Raw genomic sequence first — 27870 nt, forward strand, 5'->3', positions numbered from 1 at the left:
CTTGCAAGTAACTAATCCATATTTAATAAAATTTCAACTTATAGAAAAGAATGAGCTACATTTAAGGATTCCATGGTGAAAGGGGATGGGCGAGATAAAGGAAACATGGGAGGAATTGTAGAAAAGAGGATATTCTTATCAACTTTAAAGTTTTTGCCTCCTGAAAGAGCCACCAAGGCTGCAATCAATCCAACATTGCCTACAATTTTTCGTTCAGTTTGATTGTAGTTATGCCAACTATCATTGAAACAATCATGTTTATCAGGCCTTGTAACCATGGCCACTATGATCATATGTGAATTGGGATTTGCGATGTCTTTCCATTTGTACCCTCCTGTAAAGGAGTACTTCACATCATTCTTAGGGATGAACACTGCATGATGATGCACATGTATTGGGTAATGGCTCTAGTACCCCACAACATAAGTCATTGATCAGGATATCTATGTAAGATGTAGTCCACCTAGAAAACAAAAATAGAAGTTTAGCTAAAACCCCTCAGTCACTAAGAAATAAAACTTAACATGACTAGTGTTGCCTAATATTATAAAAAACATCAGTACCATACTTGAAATCTTGCAAAGCTCTAGAGTACTTCTTTGGGAAAGAAGTTTGAATCACAATAAAAACCTAGGACACATACAGTATTAAGATAATCATTGTAAAAGAAACATTTACAACATACTAAAAAAGCAGTTTGGAACATAACAAAAACTAGGGTTACTTGCAGTATTAAGATAATTATCATATAGTGATGCCAGGAAAGTAGTATTCATAATGTACTATAGGGGTTGATGATTTCCATTGTTCAATAGAATTAAACCACCTGCATATAAGAAATAAGTTTTTGAGATTATAGATATAATCAACAAAAACCTTGGATTAAAAAAATAAAGGAGGTAGTAGAAGCTCACCTTTAGTTCTATTGAACACTTTGAATAGGGGCAAGTAAGAGCACATGAAAATGTTGGTCTACATGTGATAGCTTTCCAACATGTCCTCGTATGGGTAACCTGGACTTAGGAAAATCCTCAACCTAGTCAGCAAAACCTATCATGAGAATCATCCAGTCATGTAAGAAGAAAATTATAGAGCATAAGTAAAATACAATTTCTACCCAAAAAAAATAATTAAAAAAAAAAAATAGTCTCTACCTAAATTGACAATTAAAAACATTAAAATAAATAAATCTACTGTGTATCCAAAACCTTAAAACAATAGCAGAAGTTAATGGGTTTATGTTTATTGCTTCAAGGAGATGTTATCAAAACCAAAAGTCTAAAGTACATGCCATTTCCAGTCTCACTACTCACTACTCTAAATGCACTTGTTTGGTCTACATACTATGTAATGACTAAAGATATCTCTATATCTATAAGATTCTCTCTTTTTCTAATGCCATTTTCAACTATATTTTTCCCATGATTATTTGAAACCACACACATTTTCTAATTTTTCTTTTTCTTTTTGTAGGTACCTAAAGGAATTGGCTTCCTTTAAGGTGTAACACATCTTTTTGTTTACCTCATTTGCAAAATGAGAAGGTTAGAGTCCGTTTTACCAATATCTATTGAACTTCATAAACTTCTTGAAAGAAAAAAGATATACGATGTATTTGACCTACTTATCCTTATAGTAGAGGCAAAAACTCAAGAAGCTATTGATTAAATTTGATTATATTCTCATTGGACAATGACTAACAAGATTTATATAGTCTACGGTCTTCTCAGATATTTAGACTATGCTCAGTGAATGAGAATCAACATTAGCTAATAAGAAAGAGGAAAATGACTATCTAGAAATCATCTGAGTTAGTGGCTATGTGAAAGGAAAAATATAGAGATAATATTTGAGATTGAATGTAACCTTTTGGTTGCTTTTCAGCAATGAACCATTTTCTTGGCAGTGGGATTTGATAAATTCACTGCTTGTATGAATACATGCAATTCTTTTTTGAACTCTATATTGTAAGAAGAGAAATTAAATTGTACTACTGGAATGTTACATACCTAAGTATAGTTTAGAATACTTTAGAATAACTGGGGGGGGGGGGGGGGTGTTGAATCAGTTAACCAAGGTTCATATGTATAAATAAAACTTTTCACAACTTAGTGAACCCATAAAAAATTTATACTCATGCATTCATCCATAAGATTATGCAATCACTTAAAACTTGTAGGTTACTATCAAATCAACTTGCAAAAATGTAAAGCATGAAACATAACAGATTCATCAACACACTTGACACAATGATTTACGTGGAAACCCAATTTGGGAAAAACCACTAGTAACATGCTTCTCTTTTCATGCTTCTTATGTGATGCCCTATGAAAGACCAACCCTGTTGAAGGTTACAATATACACTATTAAATGTGACCTTGTTAAAGGATTTCAATCACGCTATTAGAAGTGAGACTTGTTAGAGGACTTTAGACCATTCATTTGGAATGTCACCCAGTTAAAGTATTTACAAATGACTGTTAGGTCAACCTTAATCCAAAGGATTTACCCTAGACTAATGCAATTGTTAGAGAGTAATAGTAAGGCTTGATTTGATACAACTTACAAATTCATTTGCAGATTACAGATCACTATTCAGTTCTCCATTCTACTTGGTCTTAATACATTGTAGATTTGATAGCTTGTTCACCCTTCAAGCATTCGTATCCTTAAGCCTTCTTTCTTAACATGCCATTGCAGACTCTTCTCTTAGGTTAGTTGATGAAGCAAAACCCTTGACTCCTTTTCTTCCTTAGGTTCTCACACATGACAACATTCCTTCATGACCAGCCATTCCTATAAATAGGAAATTAAGATATTTTGTCACTCATTCTCCATTGTCCAATTTAGGGTTAGAATGGATTAGGCAGGATACAATGTATCTACCCCACATTCCACATCTCTTCTAGAAACTTCTTCTAGAATGCACTTTGAATTTGCCTAAAAATGGTTCACCTTGAATTCTATACTACTAATTCATCAACCTTAGCTTCCACATGGCTCACATAATCCAAGAAAACAAACTTGTCAACTCAAATTCATCAAATTCATGATCTTTTAAATAATGTAGCAGCTTGGCATTATCTAGCTTCTAATGCTGGACACACACTGCATTGCTCAACATCCACTATGAAATTACTCTGCATGAACTAAAGTTTACTGGTGTTTAGCATCAACTAAACTTTACTTGACATCCACTATTTTTCTTAGCATACACTAGAATGAACTTTTACTTGGCTCCAACTAGTTTTTTGCTCAGCTTGCACTGGCTTTGCTCGACACCTACTATCCACTCAGTCAAGCTTGGTAGACAAAATTTTTGTCACTTGTTCTTCTAAATTTTCATAGTATAACCAACCTTTGTAATCTTAAGTAGATTATCAATGCATCATGTCATCACTATCTTAACTGCTCCTTGTACTTCATTACATAATCATAACTCAACCTTTCCTCTAGGTGCTATTGTTACATCTTTTGATCAAATCCTCTTCATCAATCAAATAAGTGATAGTACTTAAATCTTATAAGCAATTGTGTCACTAGAAAATAGCAAGTTTGGCATCAGTGAAAAAATAATGATTGAAACATACAGTCTCCCTCTTTAACAATCTCCTTCTACAACATTTGTTTTCAATCAATTATTAACAATCTCCCTCTTTGGCATTGATGGCATACCAAATTGATCAACCAAGTCACCTAAATGGTAAGCACCTTGTTCAACCAAACTAACTCGATTAAAATAGTAATACAATACCAAAAAGAAAATAATTCCTTGTATTTTAATCTATTCCTCTATCAGTAACTTCCATCTTCTAAAAAGGTTACAAAACTCTTTCTTGTAATGACCTCTAGGATTTCTCCCTCTTACTAGGTAGATTAGAATTTCTCCCTCTTTCTTATATTCTTCTGTATCTCCCTCATCATAATTGTGTTCTCCTCTAATTAGTAGTATCAAAAATTATCTCCCTTTAAGATCAGTAACATCCTCTATCTCTTTGACAACAATATCTTGATATCTCCCTCTTGATTAGTCAATCTCTCCATCAGTAATTATACATACTGGCTTGATAAATAGAATGTACAATGCCAAAGACTTGTCATCTTAACATGATAGGCATAAGCTTTTCTGTTTCTCCCTCTGTTACTGAGCTTGTGACTGATTTGAAGTTTCAACTCTTGAATTACTTTAAGTAGCTCCTAAAGTAAGATCCACCACACCAATTTGTAACATATGAAATTTAGGTTGTTTGATATAGGGGACTCCTTTTATTACTTAGATAGCATTTGATAGGGCTATCACCCCTAGTTTACCTCTTAAATACTCATGAGCATCCCTAGGTAATGCTTTTGTGAAGATATCAACAATTTATTCTTTTATGTTTAAATATTCCATCTTCACCTCTTTATCTTGAACTAACTCTCTCAAGTAATGATACTTGATTGAAATGTGATTAGTCTTTGAGTGCATCACTGGATTCTTTGATATATTGATAGCACTTGTATTATCACAACAAAGTATCACTGGTTCTATGATCCCTCATTCCTTTGAGTAGCTATTTGATCCATACAATGTTTGTACAATTTATAGCAACAACAACATATTCAACTTCAACAGTAGATTGTGAGGTACAATTTTTTTTCTTGCTAGTCCATGTAACTAGCCTCTTGCCTAAGAAAATGCTCCTCTACTAGTTCTCTTTCTATCATCAATGTTTCCAGCCCAATCAACATTAGTGTAGGCTTTTAATTCAAATTTATCATTCTTCTTGTAGTATAGACCAAACCCTTATGTTCCTTTCATATATTTCATTATTCTCTTTAAAACCATCAAATGATTCTCCCTAGGATTATTAGAGAATCTTGCAACTATCCCTATAGATAATGCACTATCAAGTCTTCTATGTACTACATATTGCAACTTGCAAATCATAAATCTATATAATGTTTGATTCACCTCAGCTGAATCATCATTCTTTGACAACTTGTGTCCTATTACCATAGGTGTACTTACTAGTTTGGAATCCTCCAATCCAAAAGTTTTTAATATTTCCTTGACATACTTTGACTGACTGATGTATACACCATATTTCATTTGATATACTTGAAAACCCACAAAGAATTTGATCTCTCCAAATATAGACATTTCAAATTCTTGCTTCATCTAAAGCATCTTGACCTCCAAATATGATATCATCAACAAATATTTTAGATAGAAAATACCTTTTCCTTTCTCTATCTTCATGTACAAATTGCTATTATCATCAGTCCTTTCAAATCCAATCTACAAATGATAGTTATGAAGTCTCTCATACCATACTCTTGGTGCTTGTTTCAAACCATATAGAGCCTTATGTAGTCTACATACCATATTCTTATTGCTAATATCAACAAATCCTTTTGGATGTTCTTGTTGGAAATGATTGAAAAGATCATGAATCAAAAGTAATGGAACAGGTAAAGAATGTTTTCAATCATTATTTTCTCATTGATGTCAAACTTGCTACTTGTAGGAATGACAATTGTTTTAGTGATCCAAATACTATCAATTGGTTGATTGAAAAGGAGGAGGCAATCAATAAGATGTAACTAGAGCACCTAGAGAAAGGTTGAAGTTATGATGTTATAATGAAGTATAAGGATCAACTAAGCCATTGATGAAATAGTGTATTGGTGACATACTCTAAGACACAGAGAATGGACACACTAAAACACATCAAAGATGTAAGGTTTAGCTAAGTCATTTGTAAAGCCTAACTAAGTTCATTAGAGAGAGCCGAGCAAGCTAGTTAGTGCTGAATAGATTGTTAGTTGAAGCCGAGCAAGTTTAAATTCAGTGTGTGCCGAGTAAAGAACAAGTGCCAAGTGAAGATCAGGTGCCGAGTGATCTTCAGGTGCCGAGTAAAGAACAAGTGTCAAGTAAAGATCAGGTTCTGAGCATGATACAAGTGCTGAGTAACACAGAAGAAGCCTAGCATTAGTAAATCAATAATGCTGAGTTGCTGTATTATTTTGAAGATCAAAGATTTTCTAATTCTGAGCTGACATGATTGTTATCTAGAATTTTGTGAATCAGATAGAAGATAAGAATGATGAGCTGGTGGCACATAACACTATGTAAAATGTTTTTGGTAAAGTTTTTAGATAAAGATGAGATATGGGATAGATACATTGTATCCTACCTAAACTATTGAAACCCTAAAGTTGGAAAGGGAGAATCGAGCGAGAAAGTTATTTCCAGATTTCTATTTAAGGAGCCACAAGGTCACGAAGAAAAGTGTGGGTCATGCATGAAAGCATGAAGTGTTGAAGCAGGTGCTAAGGAGAAAGAGAGCACAAATACTCTGTTTCGATAGATGACCATAGATATGATTGCATTGGTATGATAATAAAGAAGACTCAAGGAGACAAAGCTTGAGATGACAAGCTGTCAAAGTCGCAGTAATTAAAGCCAAGCAAAGGATTGAACTGAAGTGTGATTTGTAATCTGCAAGATATGTTGTAAGTTGTATCAGATCAAAAGCCATTATTGTTACTCTCTAGCAATTGTAACAGTTAATATAAATCCTATGGACTTAGGTTGGTTTAATAGCCATGTTGTAAATCCTCTAATAGGGTGACATTCCAAGTGAATGTTCCAAAGTCCTTTGACCAGGTCTATTCCTAACAGAATGGTGAAATCCTCTAACAAGGTCACATCTAACAGTGTGTTGTAAGCCTTTAACATGGCAGGATTTTAACAGGGCATCACTTTAGAAGAGTGAGAATTGAGTAGCATGTTACTGGTGGTTTTTCCCAAATTGAGTTTCCACGTAAATCATTGTGTCATGTGTTGATCTTGCATGTTTTATTCCTGCATGTTGATTTGTTGTAACTTGCTAAGATGGTTGACTTAAGCTTGGATGGATGAATAGTTTAATGGGCTCACTATAATTAGTGAAAAAGTATTATTAGGGCATTTAGACCTTGGATAACTGATTCACCCCCCTCTCAGTTATTCTAAAGAATTCTAACAGTTCTATGTAAACTTCTTCCTCTAATATGCCATTTAGAAATGTAGATTTAACATCCATTTGATAGACTTTGAATCCTTTGTATGTAGAATAAGAAAGTAGAGTTCTTACCCCTTCCAATCTAAAAATAGGGGAAAATGTCTCTCCATAGTCAATTCCTTCTTCTTGTGCATACCCCTTGCAAACTAATCTTGCTTTATTCCTTGTGACTTCACCATTTTCATCTAGCTTTTTTCTAAATACCTACTTGGTTCCAATCACATTTTTGTCTTCTGGTCTAAGAACTAGAGTCCATGTTTTGTTCTTCTCAATTTGTTTAATCTCTTCTTCCATGGCTTTACTCTAGTCCACATCTCCTAATGCATCTCTCACTAATTTAGGTTCCTTCATGCTTAGAAAACATGTATCACTTATCAATCTTTCTTATCATTGGTCTAGCATCTTTATCTCCAATGATTTGAGCTACAGGATGATGTCTTTTGACATATTTAGACAATCTTGGCTAAGCTCTTATTTCTTCATTTTGTCTTACAGCATCATAATCACTGTATGCATCTCTATTAGGTAGTTCAACATCTCTTTCATGTACACTAATCTTAGATTAGAATATGCATTAACTTCATTCTATAACTTGACATCTGAATGTGGCTCAGTTCCTAAATGCAACTTGACATTCATGGGGTGTGACTCGGTAGTCACTGAAACTTGCTGTTGGTTTGTAGCTTGATTTGTAGCATCTTCTTTAGCAGGCATACCTTTATAAAAGTACACAAATGATTTTTATTCTTCTGGTTCTTTCATAGGTTCAGCCTCATACACTTCTGTATATTTATTAAAATTTTCATTTGCACTTTCCACAACTTTTTTAGTGTTAGTATTCAAACACTTATAAGCTTTACTTCTTATGGAATATCTAGGGATTATACCTTCCTCACTTTTTGCATCAAGTTTACCATTCCTGAAATCTTTAAGAATGTAATACTTACTTCTAAATACCTTAAAATATTTTACATTGGGTGAGTATCCATACCATAGTTCAAAAGGTGTTGAATGAGTACATTTCTTGATTTGTATATGATTCAAGGTATAGAGAGCTGTACTTATAGCTTCTCTACACTATTTCAAAGAAACATTATTCTCCATCATGAGTGTTCTAGCACAATCCATTATAGACCTATTTCTTCTTTTAGCAATTCCATTTTATGGAGGGATTCCGGGGGCAAATGTCTATCTTTTGATTCCTCTATCATTATAGAACATCTCAAACTCATTTAATGTGAATTCTCCTCCTCTGTTAGATCTTAAAAACTTCATACTTTTACCTATTTCTTTCTCAAATCTTGCTAAGTACCACTTAAAAATTTCAAAAGAATTAGATTTCTATTTCAAAAACATAACTATCATCATCCTAAAATAGTCATCAACAAGTAGCATGATGTACTTATCTCCTTTGTAGCTTTGCACATCAATTGGTCCACATAAGTCAGTATAAACAATCTCTAGTATTTCTTTAGAGGTATAAGTTTTACTCTTGAAACTTGATTTTGACATTTTTCCTAACCAACATTGTTTGTACATTACATTATCAAGCTTCTTCAACTTAGGAAAACCTCTAACTTTCTTCCTGTTAACATGACATAATCTCTTGTGCCACAACCACACATCATCAAATTTTACAAAAAGACAAGTAGCATCCTCTATATCAAGATAGAATAGATTACTTCTAGTTTGATCACCCTTTCCAATCAATTTCCCATCAGTGTCATATATCTTAGCAATATTGTTTTCAAACTCAACCTTACATCCCAAATTATTTATTTGTGACACAATCAACAAATTATAGTTAAGTCCTTCAACATAGTAAGCATTGTCACAAAAACTCTTATCTGTGAGTTTGATAGAACCTTTTCCTTGTATCAAGCATGGTGCATCATTACCAAATCTTATACTATTTCCATCATAAAAATTTAAGGTAATGAACTTACTTTTGTCTCTAGTCATATGATGTGAGCCCCCACTACTAATGATCCATCTATCATTCTTGTTCACACAAGTCACAAGTGCAGTTGACTCATCTTCATCAAATTCATCCTTCATTGCAACATACACCACTTCATCATCATGTTCATCAGATTCATCCTTTGTTTCCTCTTCAAAAATGTAGCAAGACTTCTTACCTTTGTCTTTTTAATCCTTGTTGTCTTCATCTCTTCTACTTTTGTATTTGTCACCACCTCTATAGTTCTTCTTCTCTAGACATCTAGCAGCAATATGACCAACCTCATTACAATTGAAATAAATGATAGGTAACTTACCTTTGAACTTTCCTTTACCTTTATGGAATCTTCTTGCCATTAGTGCTTCAAGTTTTTCAACATCCTCCTCATCTATATCACTATCATTAGACACATAATTGTTCTTTTTCTTTTTCTTCTTCTCATTAGGTTCCTTCAATGACACTTTATCTTTGAAAGTAGATTCAATCTTTTTAGGTTTGTAATCATCAAAGTTAGATAACTCAAAAGTAGTGAGTCTACCTACCAGACCTTCAAGTGATAGATCATTCCCTTGAATACATCTCAGTTCTTGAATTGCAAAAACTCTAATAGCATATACATGTAATAGTGTCCTTAAAAATTTTCTTAGTACAATATCATCATCTATTTTACCAGTAGCTCCTCTTATTGCATTAACAACTTCTTTTACCCTAGCAACATATTGAGCAATATTCTCACCTTCTTCCATTCTAATAGCATCAAACTTACCTCTAAGACTTTCAAATTTAGCTCTTAGAACATTTGCATCTCCTCCATAGATAGTGGCTAGGGCATCCCACATTTTATTTGCACTATCAAGACCTTTTATATCATCATATTTGACATAATTTAGGGAAGAGGCAATCTCCAACATTGCCTGGTCGTGTTCTTTCTTGTTTTTCATATCTTCAGTAGTTGGGGCTCCAATAGGATCAACATGCTTAGTGGTAATGGTATATTGTGCATGATCTCCAAGTCCTCCAAGGTGTAGCTTCATCAAACTTTTCCATGCAAGAATGTTATCTCTATTAAGCTTGGGCACTTCTCTTTTTGACATCTTGATCTTTGTGCTTCTAGTACCTTTAAACTATTCCTCTTAAGTAGAAGGCTCTGATACCGATTATTGTAATACTTTAGAATAATTGTGTGGGTGGGGGGGTGCATTAGTTATCTAAGGTCCAAATGTATAAATAATTTTTTTCATAGCTTAGTGAACCCATAAAACATTTATACTCATGCATACATCCATAAGATTATGCAATCACTTAAAACTTGTAGGTTATTGTCAAATCAACTTGCAAAAATGTAAACCATGAAACATAATAGATTCATCAACACACTTGATACAATGATCTACATGGAAACCTAATTTGGGAAAAACTTCCATTAACATGCTACTCTTTTCACTCTTCTGAAGTGGTGCCCTATGAAAGGTCAACCCTGTTAAAGGTTACAATACACACTATTAAATGTGACCCTATTAAAGGATTTCAATCACCCTGTTAGAAGTGAGCCTTGTTAGAGGACTTTAGACCATTCACTTGGATTGTCACCCATTAAAGGATTTAGAAATGACTATTAGGTCAACCTTAATCCAAAGGATTTACTCTAGACTGATACAATTGTTAGAGGGTGACAATAAGGCTTGATCTGATACAACTTAAAAATTCATTTGTAGATTACAAATCACTATTTAGTTCTCCATTTTGCTTGGTCTTCATAAATTGCAACTCTAATAGCTTGTTCACCCTTCAAGCATTCATATCCTTAAGCCTTCTTGCTTAACTTGCCATTGCAAACTCTTCTCTTGGTCACTTGACAAAGTAAAACCATTGACTCCTTGTCTTCCTTAGGTTCTTGCAAATGACAACATTGCTTCATGACCAACCATTCCTATAAATAGGAAATTAAGATATTTTGTAGCTCATTCTTCATTGTCCAATTTAGGGTTAGAATGGATTAGGTAGGACACATTGTATCTACCCCACATTCCATATCTCTTATAGAATCCACTTCAAATTTTCCTAAAAATGGTTCACCTTGAATTTTGTGCCACCATCTCTTCAACCTTATCTTCCACCTGGCTCACATAATCCAATAAAACAAACTTGCTAACTTAGATTCATTGAATTCATGATCTTTTAAATAATGCAGTAGCTCGACATTATCTAGCTTCTGATACTTGGCACATACTATGCTTCTCAGTATCCATTGTGAAATTACTCAACATGAACTAAAGTTTGCTGGTGCTCAGCATCAACTAAACTTTACTTGGCATCTGTTGTTATATGTGTCATACACTAGAACAAAATTTTACTCAGCTCCAACTAATTTTCCAGCTCGGCTTGCATTGACTTTTCTCAAAACCTACTATCCAGTCAGTCAAGCTTGGTAGAAAAACTATGTGTAACTTGTTTTTTTAAAATTTTGCAGTGTAACTAGCCTTTATAACCTTAAGTAGATTATCAATGCATCATGTCACCACTGTCTTAACTAATCCTTGTACTTCATTACATAGTCATAACTCAACCTTTCCTTTAGGTGCTATTGTTACATCTTTTGATCAAATCCTGTTCATCAATCAAATAAGTGATAGTACATAAATCCTATAAGTAGTTGTCTCACTAGAAAATTGCAAGTTTGACATCAATGAAAAAACAATGATTCAAACATACAGTCTCCCTCTTTAACAATCTCTTTCTACAACATCTCTTTTCAATCAATTATTAACAACTAGATGCTCAAGCTGATTTGATTGCATAATAATCAAAATAACTTAATAAATACAAAGTAAATAAATTATGAGTGAGAAGGCCTATAAATTTAACACTGGAGATTTGATTACATGATGTGTTAAAAGGGGATGATGTGTGAAAATGTAGGATTGATGTAATAGTTAGAAAATGTAGTGATAGTACATAAATCAAATAAGTGATAGTACATAAATCCTATAAGTAGTTGTCTCACTAGCAAATTGCAAGTTTGACATCAGTGAAAAAACAATGATTCAAACATACAGTCTCCCTCTTTAACAATCTCCTTCTACAACATCTCTTTTCAATCAATTATTAACAACTAGATGCTCAAGCTGATTTGATTGCATAATAATCAAAATAACTTAATAAATACAAAGTAAATAAATTATGAGTGAGAAGGCCTATAAATTTAACACTGGAGATTTGATTACATGATGTGTTAAAAGGGTATGATGTGTGAAAATGTAGGATTGATGTAATAGTTAGAAAATGTAGTTGCCAAAGAATAAACATGACCTAAATGATGTATTAGATTGATGAGACATTTTTAAAAAGGGATGTAGACTATCTAACATTTTTTCAAAGAAAAGAAAGAAAAGAATATATTGTCAATGCATAGAGGAGCTCTCTTAAAAAATCTTAAATTGTGAATTAAAGACGATTTAGTTGAAAAAGAAATATGTGAGATATTTAATGGTTATATACAAGAGATCTTGATGATGATATCAAATGTACATTATATTATATTTATTAAATAAACTAAGTAATAATCAAAGTTATAATATATTACTATTATAATATCATAACATTCATACATATTCTCGCATTACTAAATATAAAATACCAAGTCACACTAAAAAAAGTGCAACTTCATAATTATGATAACTTATTCCAAGATTTCAATAGTAAAAATCCATGAGAAATTTAATGAAACAATCCTTTCTTAATTAAATGATAAGCAATTGACATGCACATATTAAGGTGTGTTATAGATTTACCTATTTTGTGAGTTTCCTTAGAAATTATTAAAAAAAAAAAACTATTCATTTTAATTTATTTTTAATCCATGAAAATGGCAAATAAACTAGAACTTTATATGTACTTGAGCACCAAGTAGCTTGTTATCCCAACTAAACACATTGGAATCTAGCCCCCTTCAAAAAGTTCCTACATATTTGGAAATCGATGGAAGAGTAGCTAGATGAAGGTAAGAGTTTTTCCCTATGGCAATGTACATCTATGCTACACCCCATACATATCCATCAAAATATCTAGATAAAATGTAAAATTGTGATATTTTGGGGTTTCCAGTGCTATATGCACTCCTCTTGCTAACATTCCGTGCAAAAATTTATAGAAGGTTAGCACCTCTCACCAACTTCTTTGATTAGGTCCTATCATCCATGAGTGTAATTGATGCCACAACAAGTACAAAAACCATCTCAGCTACTAAGTCAAGACCAACATTGACTTGAACCACAGGGCATGGGTAGTGCATATCCTCAGGCCTCGTCCAACAATAATGATCGTCTAGTTTTGTTGATCCATTTATTGCATACCCCACCTACACATATATGAATCACCACCACCATGTTCAATTCAAGGGTTTCATTCAATAAAATGAATTTAATTTAGTCATGTATACACTTGAAAAAATAAAAACTACGTTCTTTGATAGAAACATTAACTAAAAAATGTGTAGCAATAGTTGTGACTTTAATATGTACTACTAACAATTTAATGATGAACATATTGTAGTTTTTCTTTTTTGACAGTTTCAAATACATTGACCAAAAATTCTATAGATGTGCATAAAATTTGATGTCACGACTTTCAAATCTTAATTATAATCCCATATCAATATTTTTGTGACTGCTAAAGATGAAAATAAAAAGCAATATGAAGTTTCCATGCAAAAATTTTGAGAAGTTGCAAATCAAGATGCTAAATTACTTTCATCTCTCCTACTTAACCTCCATTCCACACAAAATAATATATGTACAAACTCCAAATTTATAGAATTTTCACTAACCTAGTCTTGGGACTTTAAAAAGACAATAATTTAGTAAAATATAATAAAATATTATTATAATGTATTTTTACAATAGTAATATGGTACTGTGGGGAGAAGAGTTAGAACTAGAAAGATCGTGGACCACTAAAGTGTCTAGAACACTTCACAAGTAAATAAAGATAGGCATGGGAGAGGAGAAAGTATGTAGGAAGAAAAACTATGTAAATAAAAGTCAACATTATTGCCACTAATAAATAAGAACGTCTAATTTACAACCTTGATATATTACCTAATTTTGGATAATAGAAATATTAATCTGCAATTGGTAGAGTGAGTGGTTAGAAATAATCATTTCTTAAAACACCATGTTAGAAAATAAAAGATCTTTTTTGGAATGAAGAGAAAATTTGTTCCAGAATATAAGTTATTATTTTGAATGCATCATTGATCTTGTGAGCCATGTGCTTCGTGAAAGGTAGGCTTTAGCTAATCATTTTGATAGAGAGGTAACAAAGGGCATTTTGATATATTTATTTTCTTGATTCCACCTAAAAATAATTGTACATTTCTTTACTATTATATTTCTTAAAGAAGCTCATTTTGAAGAACAAAAATGCTACAAGAGAATCTTGTTTAAACTACCATTCAAAAGGCTAGAAGTTTGATTATATAATGGTACTAGAATTTTTTTGTATTTCCCTTATATTTGAAAGAAATACTACATGGGTACTTAATATATCATACTACATCACTTTAAAAAATAAGTCACAGACAACTCATATTGGATGTCAAAAAGAAAATGTTTCACATGAAAAAGAAAACACATAGACAAATCGTCTTGAATGTCAAATCCCCAATGTTTAACATGAAAAATAAAATACATTTGAATATAATATATATGGAACAATTAAATTTCATACATTTAATAGGTATATCTAACAAAAATCTTGAGCATTTAATGAAATGCCCATTTTGTGGAAGGCTTCTGATCCTATAATGACATCTCATTATTTTGACCAAATTCTAAAATAAAACACCTTTGAACTAAAAGTTTATAAATACACTAAATATCCCTAAATATCTCAATGATAATGAACCAGGATATAATCCCTAGTACACCCACAAACTATGAAGAGACATACTCAAGAGTTTTGTAGATTTGTTTTTCTATATGTACATGTTCTCTATTTTACAATCTATTTTATTAACACATTTCAAATATTTCCCTTTTAAGTTAGTTAAGGTCATGGTTGACAATGATCCAATCAATCATGTTAATAATTACCTTTTACATATCCATACACAAAATCAGGATTCAGGGAAGCACTTTAAATGCACACACCTTTTACATATCCATATCCAAAAAATCATGATCTAGGGTAGCACACAAACTCATAAGCACCTTAAGCACCTTAAACACCTATCACCATGAATTTGTAAATTATTATATCCTTGCACTTAATGGATAATGACTGATGGAAGACACACATTGAAGGAATTGATTGAGGAAAGCTTGGGTCAATCTTACGAAGTAGAACATAAAAGGTATTAATTATATAAGAAATAATTTAATCTTATATAAGAGGAAAACGCACTAAATATAATGAATTGATGATTCTAGCTTCTTTCGCAAGTCACTTAAAGTAAATCTATATATATCTAAAAAATGGACTCAACTCAATAGACAACTCCTAAGAAATGGTTGCCCTTTATTTTGTGATGAAGGAACATCCCAATGTCCAAGTCATCAAGATTTTGAAGGGAAAATTTGAAAAAGATGGGTCATAGCATTTGAGGATTAATTTTAATTTTGTGCTGTAAGTAATTATATTTTCAAAGTTTTTAAGTAATTTCTAGAGGGGATGAGTCACATATCTCAATGGATAGAATTGGTTGTAATATATTTGCCTTATTATAGGCTTGTGAGATTCATGGCATGATTCATAGTAATATTTTAGGTTGACTCACATATCTTGATAGATAGAATTGGTTGAAATATATCTGCCTTATTATAGGCTTGTGAGATTTTTGGCATGATTTATAGTAATATTTTAGGATTTGTTAGAGAAATTTTAAAATTTGAAACTAATCTGTTTAGTTTCTTAAATTATATTTTTCATTCTAAATCTACAGATGATGGGAGGCATAGAGATGGAAGTACTGATAACAGAGAGGCCAAGACACAAATTATGTATCAAGCCAAATATTTTTAATAAATGGAAATGTCAACTGAATCTCTATTATGTGATGTTCCTTGGCATAATTTTGGTATTAGAGTTGACAGATCATGGGAAATAAAATATGGGGGAGGGGTGATGCCAAAACATAGGAGTTTGAGGAGGAAGACACACAAATAATCAAGAGGAGTAGCCGATAAAATTTAAATGACTTGAAGTCTGATTGGTGCAAGGAGGATCTATATCTATGAAGATAGATTGTTTAGAGAGATTGTGGGTTGATATAAGTTAAGAATCTACTATTTCTGAGGTGAAGTCTTCTTGACCATTTGTAAAGATAATTTGTTGCATTAAAAAAAAACAACCACTACTTTGAGGAGTAAATCTAGAGAATCTAGTCATGATATTTAGAATCACCCAGACAACAATTAGTGTATTAATGGAAGATGTGAAGAAAGGCAAGAGCTCTATTTTATTGATGTTAAATTTTTTTTGAATTCTGAGCATTAGTCAGTAAAGGTTTTGTAAGAGGAATTTGATTCCTTGAGAGAGAAAATATATATCTAGTCAAAGGGAAGAGTATGGAGAGAATCACTTGCATGTAAAAAATTATAAGACTCTCTTAATTTAATAGAAAATATTTTTGTTTTTGGAATATGATTTGGTTACAAGTGTGGCATACATAGTGAATATGCTCAATGATGACTACTCATGAATATTAGCCTTAAATACATAGGTATTAAATCTATATAGTATGATGTATTTGGTAGTATACTAGAATATGTTGAATCTGCCTGGCTACAACATATTTGTACATCTAGTTTCTAATTAGGTTATAGAATACAAGTGCTTGAATAGAGAACAATTAAAATGTGAGATTGATGTTGTAAAATGTGAGACCATTTATTATCATGGGATAACTAACCAATTGTAGGAATCAAGGTCCAACAAAAATATATAATAGAATTTTAGATCTGGAAAAGTTGGAGAGGAATTTGATAATACTTTTATCTTCTACTACCATTATGTGATTCTTACAATGTTTGAAACATAAGGTTGGGAAAGGTAAAAAGATAGTAAAAATCCTATAAATTGATGAAATTTTTAGACACAGAATAAAGATGGATAGATTTTTGTAAACTCATGCAGTTAACAATAAAAGGGATTTTTAGGTTGCAGAAAAAGAGAGAGAAAGAAAGTGTGGTAACTCTTACAGTAGAGGTTACATCACCAAGAGAAGAAGAACTTCCAGTTGAGTTTTGGTAGAAGCTTTTAAATAACATCACACATAGATGTGGGTAGCCTTGTCTAAGGAAAGAAAGAGTGGGTGAAGCTTTGAAGAGTGAGTAGACTGCAAAAGTCAATATACATCATCTCTTCCCTCACTCTACTATCTTTGAAAGTGTTGTTCAAATTGCTATTAACATCCACCCTAGTCTTGGAATGGAATTTTTTTTGTTTCTAATCTTAAAAAGAAGTTGAAAAAATGAATATCATGCCCGATCACATGAAATAGGAAATGTTACTGCTAGGTGTAAACCCTATTTCTATTATTATTGCAAGCATTTCTCCTTTTTGTGTAGATATAGAAATTGTGTATATATAGCAATAACCTAGAAACTAGAAACTACTATGGTTCATGCATGTGAATAAATAAACTCACTCTAACACACACAATTTAAAATCAAACTATCCTCATGTAATGTGAGAAGGTATGACTATCATGTACATTGATACCATAAATATAGGGAATGCTCATTTTAAAGGTAGGGATTAATAATAAAAGCATTCAGATAGTTTATTTGTCTGCTAATGGATTTATCTATCATGGATTGCTCCAAACTAATCTTCTAGGTTATATACACGCTAATGTCATATAAATAGATTAAAGTTATTTTAATGTGATTCACAATAAATAATAGAAAAGGCTGACAAAAACATTCCATGTGTATCTATCATGTAAACCATGTGTTTTCCACGTATATTATCATACAAATAATTTATATAATAAAGAAAATAGAATATGAATAATTTATATTATACAACACCTCTTTTAGTTAAACAAATCTATCTAAGCATGTAAAGATTTTAGGAAAATAAATAGACTATCAGAAAAATTGTTGCTAACTAATGAAATTGTTTTTCAAAGAAGTTCAAAATTTTAACAAAATTTTAATAAATAAAAATTCCTAGACCATAGTTTTAAGGGACGATGCACAATTTTCTAAATATAGATTAATGTTAGAATTGAACCTAGAACATAAGTATTCTACCTTTACGATAAGGACTAACAAGTGTTGGTTGAGCAATCATCATAGTATGCAATTAGATTGGATAGTTCCAAAGGCCATGTTGGTGTAAATAAGTATTTACTATTTACACTTTACTTAAGTTTACTTAGATTAATGCATTATTTTATTATTTATTAGTTTGACACCTAGGAGTATGTTGTGTACTCATATGAGTTGTCTTGTTGACAACACATGAGTTAGCAACTCTTTTATGCACATGGTGTCTACAACATCTCTATACAAGATACATTGTTTCATACTTATCCTCTCATTGATGCATGTACATTCATACACAATGGAGGATAATCCACTTCTCGTGGATGTATGCTTAGTTGTAATGCTTATCTCCTAGCTCATTCTAGAGACATTCTAGATGCATCTTAGAGGCCTTTATATATAGGCACTCCTAGTGTGTATGTACACATAACATTACATGAATACAATTGTATATTTTTATTCTGATCATACTTTATTGGTCCATTATGTGCTTGTGCTTGAGTTCCTTGATCTTGGGTGATTTTTCCCTAAGGAAAATTTTTGCATGGTATCAAAGATGAGGAAATTTCTCTTTACATAACCATTGGAGACCATTTTCTTGCTTCACCTCTTGGAGGACCTGGACTTAGATTTAGAGTATCACAGTCATTATGATCATCTAGAGCCAAAGTGAACCTCGCCATTGTGTTCAGAGTGTCAATTCGGGAAAATTTGACTATAAATTTGCCTACCCTAGGCCATAGTCAAATTTGAGGATTTTTTCGCAAACTGACACTTGAAGGCTCGATTTGTAAATTCGATATGATTTTTTTAGATCTATTTAATTTATTTTTTAGATATAGTTTAAGCAATTTTTAGAGCATTCTGTTCAAAAAAAAATTAGGCCACCAGGTCTGCAAAGGATTTTTTTTTGCAGGAACTGAAGTGTGAAATCCCAAACCCCATAGGATATTCAGTAGAATATTCCTTCATAATAACTAGTGAGCACCACACATCCACTACCGATAGGCTTCTACAATATTCTCGGTGGCATATACAACCAGTGGCCAAGCCATTTTTTTTACTTACAACATTCTTATTCATTTAAACACTGGCTTCCCATAGTGAATGTCAGATTATTAATACCATCTGCTAGAGTTTCTTCCACTGCCAGTGCATCAAACACTCTGGCATCGACCCTTTCCCACCCTCCATTGGCATCTTCCTAGTTTTGGTGATTGCACCAATCTCCAGCTGGTTCTGCACTTTTGGCAATAAAACTGATCTCTAGCACTGGCCAACAATTGCCAGCATCTCTTGTCCCATCTACCATGACAACAACAATAAAGCACGCATGGAGCCACTTCAGCTTCAGTGACACGTCGACCTCCATGCTAGCATGCCATGCAAACCTTCTACCACATCAAGGGAGCATTGTCAACCACCAATCTTCCCAATCACCGTTTGCCACCTCAGTCACAATGACAACCTAATCAGACTACTCACACTGCTGACTCAAAAATGGACAACAACTCACCATGTCAGATCCATACTAACACATTAGATTTTTCTATACAATTTTGTATAGCTGACGTCACTGCCACATCATCTAGGAGGGCATTTTTTGCTTACATCACCTTTTTATGCCATTAAATTTGATAGCCATTTGATCATCATCTGTAGGTTAGATTGCACTACTATGATGGTTGTTTAGACATCAAATTTAACCTCATAGTTTTCTACTTAGACCCCTCTCCAGATTTAGTTTGACTTGACAGTCTAACTTTGGGAGGCCATATCTCAGTCATCCAGACTCCAAACTAGGTACAATTTTTTTTTTGATTTTGGGTATAATTTCCTAAAATTTTCAATGGTGCTATTATTTTATGGTTTTGGTGCATGAATTTGTCAGAAATTACATTTTTTGGTGACTGTACCTATCTAATCTTGCATTTTGCTACTTCAAACGCTTTGTACAAGCTCATCTAGACACATTTTCATGTTCCATTTTTGGAAGTGTATATTTTTTTGTCTAATTTCTAGATCTACAATTAGATTATAGGCTTGTGTGGAAAAAAAATCACTTTTAGAATTAGGTCCTTTTTTGCATTGTAATGCTTTGATAAAACTTCAAAATTGTTGTACATTTGAGCTACAATGTTTACTACCATATTTGAACCTCAAAAGCAGTTATAAACAACAAAATTAGAAGCCCACTTTTGTCCATTTTAACAAGTGTCCTATTGTAAATACACTACATATAAAGTGCTAAAAGCATCATTTTTTTGAGGGGGGGGTTCTTTGATTGAGTGAATAGGGGAGGTGTGTCTTGTGTTCTTGTGTCTCTCTTTCTCTCTTGTGCTCTTTTAATTTTTTGCATCATGGTTTCACCTAAAGCTCCACTTCTAATTTCACACAATTATACTACATGGAAAGATATTATATGGAGTAGATTAATGGAAAAAGGTTTAAATCTATATGTTGATGGTACAATTAAAAAACCCACTGATGCTTCAACACTAGTTGATTGGCAAATCAAAGAAAATCAGACTTTAGGAATTATTAGGAGTTGTGTTCATAGAGATCTCTTCTTCCACATTTCCAGCTTTAAGGATGCCAAGGGTGCTTGGGACAAACTTGTAGGGTTGCATGGTAAGGTGGATGAGGAAAAGGGATTCCAAATTGAGGATCTACTTCTATTGGATCCTAAGAATTTTGACACAATTCAAGACTATGTCAACAAAGCCAATGAATTGAGAGCACTACTTAAAGATTGTGGCAATCCCATAAAGGATGATAGATTGATTCATCACATCTTGAAGAGGCTACCTTCAGAGTATGCATCTTTTGTTTCTGTTGGTGCAAATAAGTATTTACTATTTTCATTTTACTTAAGTTTACTTAAGTTAATGCATATTTTATTATTTATTTATTAGTCACCTAGGAGTATGTGTACTCTTGTGAGTTCTCATGTTGACAACAAAGGAGTTAGCACTCTAATTATGCACATGGTGTCTACACATAGGAGTAAGCACTTTATTTGAGCACATGGTATCTACGACATCTATACATATAAGACACCTCATCATGTTTATTCACTCATTGTGGAGGATATGTGCTTAGTTGTCATGCTTATCTCCTAGTACATTCTAGACACATTCTAGATGCATCTTAGAGGCCTTTATATACAAGCTCTCCTAGTGTGTATGTACATGCTTACATGCTAGATGCTTGAGATAATTCATTCTCATATTGATCATACTCTCTTGGTCTACTGTTGTGCTTGTGCTTGAGTTCCTTGATCTTGGGTGAATATTGCCCTAAGGAAAATCCTTACAGTTTTGATTTACAACACTCATAGGTTGACCATGGGAATTTCCTTCACTAAGCCTTCATTTGATGCATTTGCAAAAATGTTGATGTTGGAACAATCCAAGTTGATAGATATGGGAATTGTCAAGTCATCATAGACCAAAGCATTGTTGGCTAGTAATAAGAACCAATCACATCAAGGCGAAAAAAGTTCTACCAATAGCAAGAAAAAGTAGTGGAAGCAAAAATCACAATTAGAGACACAACAATCTTCCTCCTCACAACAAGGCAATTCTTATTCCAACAAGAAGGGAAACAATGATAAGAAGGATAAACAATTTTTTGCATATTGCAAGAAACTAAATCATGGTGAGCATCATTGCAAGAATAAAATAATCAATGAGTTGGAAAACTTACTTAGGAAGAAAAAAATCAATTTGCCAAATGCTTCCATGGATTCAAGTCCATCCACTTCAAAGGAAAAAGGGAAAGCATTTATGACAAGTTCAAGTTCTACAGGGGAATGGATTCTTGACTCAAGTGACTCATATCATATGGGTTCTTCAAAAGGACACTTTTCTTCCTTGAAGCAGTCTAAGGCACCTCACATCTTTGTAGGGGATGATACAAAAGTGGAAGTTGAAGGAAAAGAGCAAGTGGAGATGGAAAACAAAGAGTTCAAAGACATTCTCTACATTCCTAACCTCAGCTCTAATATCCTTTCAATTTACCAAATCACTCACTATGGAGGTGGCAATAAAGTTGAATTCCTTCTCGATTCAGTAATGGTGCACAATCTTAAAGATGATTCATTGGTTGTAGTGGGTAAATTCAATCATGACACAAGGCTTTATTCCTTCTCTTGCTTTGTGCCTAAGTCTCCTTCACATTCCTTGTTGACATATTCACAATCACAAAGCAAATTATGGCATGAGTGGTATGGACATCTTGCCTTCCGCTATCTTCATCAACTTAGCTCAAAAAATATGGTCAAAGGTCTACCTACGATCAACTTTTCTAAGGGTGAATGTTCAACTTGTTCAATGGATATGCATCTAGAAGAAAAGTATGACAAAGGGAAGTCTTTGAGAGCATCAATTGTTCTTGAGTTGGTTCACATAGTTCTAGCAGACCCTTTTTCAATGACATCAGTTAGCAAGGGTCGCTATGTTCTCACTTTTATTGATGATTTTTTTTTCTATAGATGGGTCTACTTTCTTGATCCCAAGAATGAAGTGTTTGATAAGTTTATAGCCTTCGAGAGTCATGTTGAGAAGTAATCAAGGAAAGCCATCAAGGTTCTTCATATGGACAATGGAAGTAGATGTGTAAACTCAAGACTTAGAGACTTTTGTGAACTTGAGGGTATTCATCTTCATAATCTAGTAGAATTTAGTCTGCAAAAGACAAATGTTGCAGTAATGAGGATTATAAATCTTAAGTCAATGGTAAGTTGCATCATTCAAGCTAGGTCTCTTGGTCCATCACTTGAAGTTGAATATATAAGCAATGCCAATTACATACTTAATAGGTATCCTCATAATGTCTTAGATGGAATGACTCCTTTTGAGGCATGGTGTGGAAGAAAACTAGTTGTGAAACACTTTAGAGTTTTTGGTTGTCCAACATGGGCACACATATCTTTAAGGGAATGTAACACACCACCACCAAGGCCTTGTACTTTCATTGGATATTAAAACAATGTTAAGAAATATAGAATTATGGATCCTAAGACCAATGAGATATTTATAGAGAGGAATGTTCACTTTGAGGAAAGTTGACCTAGCTTATCCTCTAATCCTCTCCATACTTCATACATTATTGATATTGATAGTGACAACAGTGATAGTGATTTAATAGATTCAGATATGTGGGATCCTATTGACAGATGTAAGTAGTGGTCACAAAATCAACATGTTCAACATGCACACATTGCTACAATGATAGGTCCATGTAATTCAGTACAGTTGGGTACACCTTGTCTTCGAGTTCTAGCATCAAGGGATGACTACTTGACAGACATTTTAGGTTTGTTTGTGGAGTCATTTATAGAATATTTGGGAGACATTATAGATGATATACATCTTCTCTTTGATGAAGAAGATCCTTCTTCAGTTGTTATGAGGGAATACTCTAACCCTCTTGTCCATTCTCTACATGATTAGTCTTCCTAGGTTGATATGATTGTGGATCCTTATGTACAATAGTTGTAGGAGGTCTCTTTATCATTTGAGGAGATATATGGTTCTTTGGGATATGTTCTACATCCATCCTTGCTATAATTGCACTCATTCTTTTCAGCAGTGTTGGAAGGGGTGACCATCAGTATAAAGACATGGATAGTTGAATAGGTTTTAGAGACACCATTCATCTTCTGGATTCTTTCTACACACTGGAGAAGCATCTCATATGTACCTAAGACATTGTTTCTTCCTAAAGGGAGGAACATTATTCAACAGCCATGGATCAACTTCTACACTGGAGCAACTATCACTGATCGACTTCATTTGGGGGGGGGGGATTACCTTGTCTCCTTTCTTCTTCTTCTTCTCTCATATGGGGGGAACTTTTTCCCCTTATGGGGTTTCATCCTTCTCATACTTCTCTATTGTATATACATGATGTATGTCGTAATTGGGGGGTCTTGATTACTCCATCCATCCATGCATCTTATTTTTTCATCTCTCTTTTTGGGGGAGGGTTTTCCCCATGAGGTTTTCCCTCTTTCTCTACTTTATGATAGATTTCATTGTCTATTGTACATGGGTACCTAACATGGCCTAGTAGCTGAGACCCCTCATGCATTTTCATCCTAGCTTTCATAAGCTTAAGTGCATTCCCCTAAGTTGCACTTAATGGGGGGTGTTGGTGTAAACAAGTATTTACTATTTACACTTTACTTAAGTTTACTTAGGTTAATGCATTATTTTATTATTTATTAGTTTTACACCTAGGAGTATGCTTACTCATATGAGTTGTCTTGTTGACAACACAAGAGTTAGCAACTCTTTTATGCACATGGTATCTACAACACAAGAGCTAGCACTTTATTTAAGCACATGGTGTCTACAACATCTCTATATGAGATACACCTTGTCATAATTATCTTCTCATTGATGCACATACATTCATGCATAATGGAGGATAATCCACTTCTCATGGATGTATGCTTAGTTGTAATGCTTGTCTCCTACATCATTCTAGAGACATTCTAGATGCATCTTAGAGGCCTTTATATACAGGCACTCCTAGTGTGTATGTACACATAACATTACATGAATAAAATTTAATATTGTTATTTTGATCATATTTTATTGGTCCATTATGTGCTTGTCTTTGAGTTCCTTGATCTTGGGTGATTTTTCCCTAAGGAAAATTCTTATAAGCTGGAAGAGCTCAGTTGGAAGGGTTTCATGCAATAAACTGAATTGATTTTAATCATGTATAAATGAGATAAAAATTAGTCCATGTGATTGGATGGTATAAAGGTCTTCAACATGTAGTATGTTCCCCACTTGATCAATTCTATGATGTCATCGAGCTCTCCAATACCTTCATACTTGTGTTGGTACACAATCACACTCTAGCTCAACATGGTGATTGTGAATGCTCTAGGGAAACCAAACTTGATATGGTCTTTTGCATCATAGCACCTACCCACTAGATCCTTCTGAAATATAAACAATAATGAAATGTTAATACATGACATTCATTACATGATTCAAATGATTACATGTTCAATATAAAACTATTACATCAATTTCAAGTATAATACATTCAATTATTCATTCAAAAATAGATACATCAAATTAAGTATATGAAAGTTTTGAACAATAAATTTACATATATCAGTCTCATCAGAAAAAAGGAATAGAATAAAAGGTTTAAAAAGTTTGGAATAGAAGGTTTAAGAAGAATCTAAGGTTTAGAAAGTTATTTTGGTGAAGTCAAAGGCCATAGAGGGATGAAAGAGCTGTACATAACTATTCACTTAGTGTAAATGGTCAATAAAATAATTAGAACTCACATAAATAATTGATACATTTATTATAATAGATCAATTTTTTTCATAGTGAGTGAGCATAATTTTCTTGAATCATTTACATTTTGAACTCTAAATACTAATCTTTTTTAATGGTGACTAAATGCTTAGAACTGATAGGAATACCAAATACATTGATAAAAAATACCAATATTTTTCCACTCTGAGTGAATGATCAGAACTCTATGATTCATTGATACATGATCACAAATGTCAAGAAACCAAGAATAAGCGCCGTCAACTGACTAAACACTCCTAAGCCACTTGGTAAAGCAATGACCGAATCACTCAGTCAAAATAGGAACCACTCTATAAATACAAATACCAAGACAAGATCGAGAAATGTTAACACTTGGCAAAGTGACATGTTAACCAATCAAGAAAAAAATAAAAAAACAACATTCCAAAAAATGCACAAAGAAAGAACATAGATTACTATTTTGTTTTTCCAAACAACGAAATGCACAACGAAATAAAGAAATGGAGAAAACACAAACACAATAGATTGGAGATATACAAGATTTCTTTCTTTCTTGCTTTCTATTAAACTGAAAATAAACTTTTACAAATCTAGAATAAAACTACAAACCTAAGAAAAACTAAGTAACTAATTACTACTATTGTTCATAAACAAATTTGTAGCAATATATGGCTATATATAATAAACCTGGAGAAATCACTTCTTAGATAGGAAAAAATTTCACTTTCGAAAAGTAGAAACTTTCATCGTCTTTCTGCACACTTCTAAAAATTCTTTCTATTGCTGCTACTTGCCAAAATCTTGTGCTCTTCAGAATATGTAATGAATGAACATTCCCTCCTTTTGTCTACTTTTTGTCCACACAAAATTTTCCACTTATTTTATAATTTCAAACTTTCCTACCTGCAATAAATGCCTTGACTATTGGGACTACAATGTCAGAGGAAATCTAGGGATCTTAGTCTCTGACATGTACGTGAATGATAGGCTCCAAGGACAACCAATTAATTTAAAATTCCAGCAACAAATATTGATATTTTTTCATGACAAGTGGATGATCATAACTTAACATGAATAATCCATACATTGATCACAATATACCAATATTTTTCTTGATCAAACAATTTAAATGATGTTAGAAAAAGGAGAAAGAAAACCCTACCCCAAGTAAGTTCACACTAGCAGAAGGATCTGAAATCCCATCTTGAAGGATGAAATTTCCTCTCCAAGAAACATTATTTGTCTTTGGAAAAACATCTGTTGCACCCACCAAACACACAAGATTGATAAACACATGAAGAATTTAATTTACTTTCACTTGGTGTTCTTATTTTACATAAAATGAGACACTGTAATGTAATCTAAGTGGGAAGGTATTAGGGATAACTTTAAGAAACCTCTCCCGAATAAAAAGCCTAAAATGCTGGCGAATCCAACATCTTGGGGGCCAGGAAAATTTTAATATCGAGGGCAATTTTTTTGTTCCATATAGGGAAATAAAATATTATATGTTTGCAATTTTTTTTTTGCCCTAGCAAAAATCATTTTAAATGTGGCGAATTTAATATTTTTTCACTGACGGATATATAAATGATGGCTATTTTTTCCCTTGTCAAAAATGTATTAATAATGTTAGAGGCAAATTACTTGTTTTGTATAAAAATGAATAATAATGGTCTTGGCTAATCTTCAGTGGTAAACTGAAAAAATATTTAATCTGAAAGCAAAATTTGCACATGTATTGGCTAGTGACTGTACTAACTGCTGAGTAGTTACTTTCAAGTTTCAACTTGTGTACTATCTTAGGTGTGTCATTAATAATGTCTCAGGGGCACTCGCTTGAAAAGACTTGGAGTCGCATGTAATTCTACATGTGGAAAAGTTTGCATGGAAATCATTAATTATTCGGGCACTATTGACTGTTTGACATTAATGTCAGCACATTTTGGCATTTCATAGACTTGAAAATTAATAAGAATATGAAAAAATAAGATATGGAAGATCGCAAACGCCAAAGAATTAGATGCAAGTTGCAACTGCAGTCTACCATTAAATAGGCTCTTCAATTCCTCTTTTAATATCATTTCTCATATTTTGAATTTGGTTTGTAGTTGCACTTTGTAGAGTTTTTAGTTTCTTGAATCGTAGTCATGGATACGCCAATTCACCTAAAATGCACTAATATGGCTCTACAAAAGCCCTTTCTAGGCAAAATTCCTGATGATGTCCTTGCCATGGTTTGTAAGGTAGATGGCCGAAGTCCTTTTATCCGCCAT

The 27870-nt window shown here is 32.9% G+C and overlaps 1 pseudogene; it reads right to left on the reverse strand.

The window, feature by feature from the left end:
- Positions 1-61: 61 nt before the first annotated feature.
- LOC149572400 (endoglucanase 9-like) lies at positions 62-27870 on the reverse strand (annotated as a pseudogene).

This window comes from Cupressus sempervirens, chromosome 2 (assembly GCF_028749045.1).
Source record: "Cupressus sempervirens isolate cs-2001-9-10 chromosome 2, ASM2874904v1, whole genome shotgun sequence".
Classification (NCBI taxonomy): domain Eukaryota; kingdom Viridiplantae; phylum Streptophyta; class Pinopsida; order Cupressales; family Cupressaceae; genus Cupressus; species Cupressus sempervirens.